Here is a 7,367-nt window from a genome sequence, read left to right as displayed (position 1 = left end):
AGTTCAAGCAAGCTTCTAAGTCAAAAAAGGTATTTTTAATATCAAAATTAAGTATAAAAATAACAGTTTTTCAACTGTTATCAAATATCTTTGTGTTCCAATTACATTGTGCTACAAATCGGTTTTTGTTAATGCCCAAAGGGGGAGAAATAATTGAACATTGAAGGAGATAGTTGAATGTGTATGATATATATATATATATATATATATATATATATATATATATATATATATTTGTATGACTCTGTTTGAAACTGTGTGAAAATTTTTTTGATTATGCACTGTACATCATGGTTGTTTTATTGATCATGGTTATGAATCATCAAAAAAGGGGGAAATTTTTGATATGGGGAGCCATGTGAGTGTGGAACCCAAATCCTATGTTTGTTTTTTAAGATAACAACACATTGACTGTAACAACTCAGATGTTTGTCATGACACAATAGAAATGTGTTTTTCTGTGTTTAATACATATGTGGATATATAACTGCTTATTGTTGATTAATGCATATGTTGGACGTATTGTTGTTTCTGCATACTATTGTGATTTTGATGTGATTATATTTTTGTATGCATATTGTATGTTTCTAAGTAATGAAAACCACAAGCACAAAAGCTTAAGTTTTGAACTGTGGCAAAACAACAAGTTTGAATTGATTACATTAGTTGATGAATCGATTAAAACTCATGTCCTTGCATTTTCAAATGTGTTGTGATTAGTTTTTGAAGTGAAAAAGTTTTCAAAATCTGTTTAAGTGTTAAGCTTAATCGATTATACATTTTATGTAATCAATTAAGTCTGTTATCTTTTGAAAATTGTTTTCAACTTAGTCAAAAATGCTCTAACGGTCATATTTTTTAAATATGTTTGACTAGCTTTACATGATAATCGATTACTTTAATTGTGCATTCAATTAAGAGCTGAGTTAGTTGTAATTATGTTACATCTAGTTTTTTATTATGTAACTGATTACATTACTAACATAATCGATTGCTTTGCGTCTGTTATGATAGAAATTATAAATTGACGCATTGTTTGTATTTCTCTAACACTATCATTTGTACATTTTCATATCTGACAGTTTTGATCTGAGAAAGTTTTACAGATTACATTGACGCTCCAAGAATTAAGAAGCAAAGATCTTGAAGAAACTTGATGGATTCTTGAGAGGAAAGTTGAGAGCTTGACTGGTTGATCATATTCGTACTACTGAGGTGTATTTGCTGTGATCAGAAAAGGTTTCTATACTTGTTGATTATGTTGTGTCCCTATTTGTGTGCAATAGGAAGAAAAATGAGCTCTTGGACTTTGAGAGTGGATTCTCAAAGGGATTTTGCAACAAGAATGTGTGGTTCTGTGTGTGCAGGTGTATTCGTTTCTATATTTAATTGTTTGAGTGGGAAAGGTATTTACATTGTGAGAGTGTGTTCACTGTAAAACCTTTGGTGTAATTTTCTAATCATTATAGTGAAATATCCTTCAATCAAAGGTTGATTAGAAAGGTGACTGGAATTAGGCATTGAGGCCGAACCAAGATAAACATTGTGTTTGATCTTCTTTCTCTATCTATTTACATTTTATTGCATACGCACTTTACTTACAGCGCAAGAACGTTTCAAAGATTATTCTAATTGAACAAAAAGAATTGAAAAGTGCATGTTTTTATTAATCACCAATTCACCCCCTCTTAGTGTTGAGAAACATGCTTCTTTATTTGTAACACAAACCTTTCGTAAAGAGTGGCGCTCAGCGAAAATATTGATGCTCAGCACCTTTCTTCTCGTAAAAATTTACGCTCAGTGAAATTTTTTGTTGCTTAGCGTCCTGGAGCTAAATGTCTCTAGACCTATAGTACATGAGTGGCACTCAATGGTGCCATGTTGTCGCTCTGCACCAAAGCATTCACAAAATAAGATGCTTAATAGTGCAGATAGGCGCTCAGCGATCTAAAGCTAAAATGCTCTCAAGCTTGCATAATGAGCCTATCGTTTAGTGTTATATCATATATTAGCAAATGTACTTTTGTGTTCTTTAGAAAATTTGTACTTATTCAATTGATCAAATTATTACTCCTTTCTTAGTGCCTGGGTTGAAAACAATTATAAACATAAAAACTCGTACAAATTTTTCCAATTTCTCAGATTATAAACTCTCTCAATCACATAAAACCAAGTCCAAACCAGCAAAAGTTCATGAATAAAACATTCAAACCATACAAATCAAATCAATCATGCTTACCACAAATCCAATTCATGAAAAACAATTAAACATTACAGGGAAAGCTCAAAATACCAACGGAATATTAACGACGGCCTTTGTGGGGTTTTTGTCGCTATCTTGCTCTATAGAGGCTATCATCGTTAACAACTATCGAGGTTGAGGTAAGATCTGCATTTAAAAATTCATTCTGAATTATGTTGTTCATGAATTTGTTTAATGTTCTTGTGCTAGTCATGTATGATGTTGTTTGATTGAGAAAGTTGATTGGTTTATAATTGAAATTAAGGGCAAGGCATTGGCATGCCACTGAGATTCACCCTCCTTGTATGTGGTTTAATGGTTGTGGTTGTTATATGGTAGATGAACTCAACTTCTATTAATGTACGACTTAGCTTGGTGCATTACAAAGTAAAAGAAGTGAGGAAATAGGGAGTGAATTTACCTCCCACTATTTGTTGTTATAAGAGTGAGTCGTGATCAATATGAAGCATGATCTTCATACATCATATTGGTAACATATATATATCTATATATATATATATATATATATATATGTTTGAAGTTGCTCTTGATTGCTTTGATTATAGTAAAATGTGTATGACACTAAACTAAACGATGGCAAGGGAATCCAAGGGTTAACATAGTTGTAGAACATAGTTGATACTTAGAAACTATATTTTTACTACCTCTTAACACATTATCAAAAAGAAAGTATTCTTGGATTCTACCCATTAGCCTTTTATCAATCAATTTGTCTCTGAAGTTTAATGTGTATAAGTTAAGTTGGCAGTTAACATAGTGTTATAAATTGATTGATATGCTAATATTATGGATCAAACAAACCTATGATGTTAAGATTAGGGATTAAATTAATTAAAGTTATTAAGATCAAACAATAGGATTTAGGAATCAAACTAACTGGAAGGTTAAAATGGTGTCATCGTTTACAAATAACCTTAGCCGTAGTTTAGGGAAAATAAAAACAATTGAGCAGCATTTCAATTTAAAAGGGAGAAATGAGATTCAAGATTTGTGATGCAAGATGGAAATTGTACCCGCCAACTACTAATATAAAACCCTTTGGGAAGCAGAAGGTGACCCTCGATTGTAGAGGGACCTGAAAGCATGAAACTGATATAAAACCTCTCCCAGCATAGGCCTACTTCCCTCCTCCTCTATTACTCTATAATGAATAAAGATTCTATGAGGTGTATCCTCCATTGGATAAGGAGAGAGATAAGAAGAGATAAAAGATGAAATAAGAAATTTTATGAGATGAAAATTGTATTGAAGTACTCATTGAAACTGTAAAATAACTATCTAGACAAGTTTTAAAAGATAAAAGAAAGATAAAAATCAAGTCACAGTTCCAAAATAACAAAAAAAGCAAAATTTGAGTATTGAACACCTAAAATTACATTACAATAGGCTAATAGTGCTAAGAAAGAAAATGTCCATTCTATAAAAGATACCTAAAACTATGTACACAAGTTGTAACAGACTAGAAATGACAAAGAATTGAGTGAAGAATTGATTCTTAAGACAAGTTTTAAAACTCACTACTCAAACCTCTAAAACTCTACTAGAATTGTGACTAGTAGGGTAAAAATTGCAAAGTGGACAAAGTAGCCTAAGAAACTACAAACAAATTGTCCTAACAAGTTTAGAACGGTAAAACATAGCTAACAAAATACTCACTACAAAAAGTACCTAAAACTCAAAATATAACAACCTAGAACCCAAAACTAGTAACTAAAAAGGCTAAAAGTGGTAAGAATGAAAACTGTACTGAAGTACCCTAACAATAAGTAATGTTGATATCCTAACAAGTTTAAAGTAGTGAAATGAAGGTAAAAAACAACTCACATTGGAACAACTACCAAAAACTCAAAATTAGACTACTTAAAAGCTTAAAAAGTATACTTAAAAAGGTGAGAAATTGGGAATTCACCTAAAGTACCCTACCAATAAGTAATGTTCTTATTCTAACAAGTTTAAAGTAGTTAAATGAGCTAAGAAAGATGTCAAATTGGATCAAGTAGCTAAATCTCAAAATTTGGCTACTTATAACCTAACAAGTGTATTAAATAAGTGAGAAAATGGGAATTCACCTAAAGTAGCCTAACAATGTGTAATGTTCTTATCCTAACAACTTTAAAGTACTTAAATGAAGCCAAGAAAGATGTCAAATTGGAACAAGTAGCTAAATCTCAAATTTTTGCTACTTAAGACCTCTAAAGTGTACTAAGTAGGTGAGAAAATGGGAATTCACATAAAGTAACCTAAAAATATGTAATCTTCATATCCTAACAAGTTTAAAGGACTTAAATGAAGCTAAGAAACATGTCAAATTAGAACAAGTAGCTAAATCTCAAAATTGAATTACTTAAAGCCTAAAAAGTGTTCTAAATATGTGACAATTTCGAAATTCACCTAAAATAACCTAAGAAACTATAATGTTCTTATCTTAATAAGTTTAAAGTACTTAAATGAAGCTAAGAGAGTTGTCAAATTCGATCGCGTAGCTAAATCTCAAAATTTGGCTACTTAAAACCTAAAAAGTGTACTAAATAGGTGAGAAAATGGGAATTCACCTAACAAGTTTAAAGTACTTAAATGAAGCTAAGAAACATGTCAAATTAGATCAAATAGGTAAAGTCTTACATTTTTTTAACGTGTATAATACCAGGTCCATCTAATCCCAAATCAGCGATTGATGTTTATTTAGAGCCTTTGATTGATGATTTGAAGAAGTTATGGAGTGATGTTCGCACGTATGATATTTCAAGGAAGTAAATTTTCCTTATGAGGGCAGCTTTGATGTGGACTATTAACGACTTGCATGCATATGGCATGTTATCTGGTTGAAGCATGCATGGTCGATTAGCTTGTCCGCATTGCATGGAGCATACAAAGTTATTCTTTTTGAGTTATGGTCAGAAAAGTAGTTGGTTTGATTGCCATCGACGATTATTGCCCATTGATCACCCATTTAGAAGAAACAAAAAGGCATTTCGCAAAGGGCAAGTTGAAATAGATATGCCCCCGCCGAGGCTCACTCCGTCACAAGTTTGGAGAAGAGTCAAAGACATGCCAAAAGTCACTGAATGTGGTAAGAATAGGATAGAAGGGTGTGGGGAGTGGCATAACTGGACTAAAAGAAACATTTTTTAGGATCTTCCCTACTAGAAAGATAACTTACTACGACATAACCTTGAAGTCATGCACATAGAAAAAAATTTCTTTGACAATATATTTAACATGGTAATGAATGTTATTAGGAAGACGAAAAATAATGATAAAGCAAGAAAATTGTTACCTTTATATTGTGGGCGAAGAGACTTAGAGTTGAAGGCGCAAGGTAACGGTCGATTGTTGAAACCAAAAGCAAATTATACATTTTCAAAAGACGATGCTAGAATAGTTTGTGGATGGATCAAAGAGCTTAGAATGCCAGATGGATATTCCTCTAACTTGTCCAGATGTGCCTATTGAAAAGGGTATTATTCAAGGGTTGAAGAGTCATGATTGTCATGTACTCATGGAGACTTTAATCCCTCTTGCGTTCAGTTGTTTGACAATACACGTGTTAAATCCACTTATAGAAATCAGTAACTTTTTCAAAGATTTGTGTTGCACGACGCTAAAAGAAAATTCGCTAAGAAAGATAGAAGAAAATATTCGAATTATTCTTTGCAAATTAGAAAGAATATTCCCTCCTGCATTCTTTGATTCAATGGAGCATCTTTCAATTCATCTTGCATGTGAAGCTTGGCTTGGGAGACCAGTGCAATACAGGTGGATGTATCCCTTTGAACGGTTTATGAGAGAATCAAAACGTTCAGTTAAAAATAAGGCTAGAGTAGAAGGATCAATTTTTGCAGCGTACTTGTACCGAGAGACAACGAATTTTTGTTCACATTATTTCAAGAACTTCACGTTGTCACCCAATAATGTGAGAAATGAAATGCAATGGCAAGCTGAACCATTTGAAGGTGCATTATCAGTTTTTCGACAAGTTGGTCGTCATCTAGGTAAAAAGTTCACTCATTGGTTAACTGATCCTGAATTCAACTTTATTCATGTCCATGTCTTAATCAATTGCAGTGACGTTAAGTCATACCTTGAGTATGTCATAACCCAATTCTTAACTTTGCAATGGTTAAATTTTTATAAACTAATTCATTTCATTTGTAATAGCTCGTTCCTTGTGGCTGAGCAAGTCGCATAAGAGAATGTTTCTGCTCGAATACACATACAGTTTCCTAACCCGTTCAGATATGACATATATTTTTTTTCCTATGCTTTGAGCAAGGTAAATTATACTCTTACTTTAAAATTAGTTTTTGGCATCTTCGTAGGTTTTTAACCAGGAATTAACTGCCACGATTCAAGAGTTAAGAGATCTCCCCATTTGGGAAATGAGATGTGTGAAAGAATTGCACACTTACTTCAAGAATGGATCCTAGGATTAACACTCTCAAACTGCAAATGAGATTAAGATATTGACCGTTTGATCCTTTCATTCTACCAACTAATGTCAGACAGGTTTATTATGTCCTGTAAAAACAGTTAGGCTTTATTTCTCAACACCAAGAAAGGGGGTGAATTGGTTCTTATTGAAAATATGTTCTTTTATTACCGTTTAGAAAATCTTTAGAACTTTCTTGAACACACAAGACAAGAAAGAAAATAATGCAGTAAAAGAGTGAAGGGATAGCAAACAAACAGATTTTTATACTGGTTCGGCCTCAATGCCTACATCCAATCCCTTTCAATCAACCTGAGACTGAAAGACCTTTCACTGTAAAGATTGAGTTAATACAGCAATACTTACAGAGACCAACTCTCAATGTAATCTCCTCTACAACTCACAAATCTACTATAGGAACAAACACACTATAGAAAGAACAATCCTCTCTCTATAGTACCCCTTTGAGATCTTTCTCAAAGATACAAGAACTACACGTTCTTTTTCTAGCAACACGCATAGGGAAACCACAATCTATGGATTGTAAAGACAGTACTGGTCTATAAAGAAAACACCTTAATGTACTGATGATTGAGCAGCCAATAAAAGTCCAAAGAAATACTTCAAGAATCCTTCAAATCTATAAAACTTTAGTATCTTGATTCTTGGAGAAAC

The sequence above is a fragment of the Vigna angularis genome, chromosome 4, assembly GCF_016808095.1.
Source record: "Vigna angularis cultivar LongXiaoDou No.4 chromosome 4, ASM1680809v1, whole genome shotgun sequence".
Lineage (NCBI taxonomy): Eukaryota > Viridiplantae > Streptophyta > Magnoliopsida > Fabales > Fabaceae > Vigna > Vigna angularis.
This window is presented reverse-complemented; position numbering follows the sequence as displayed.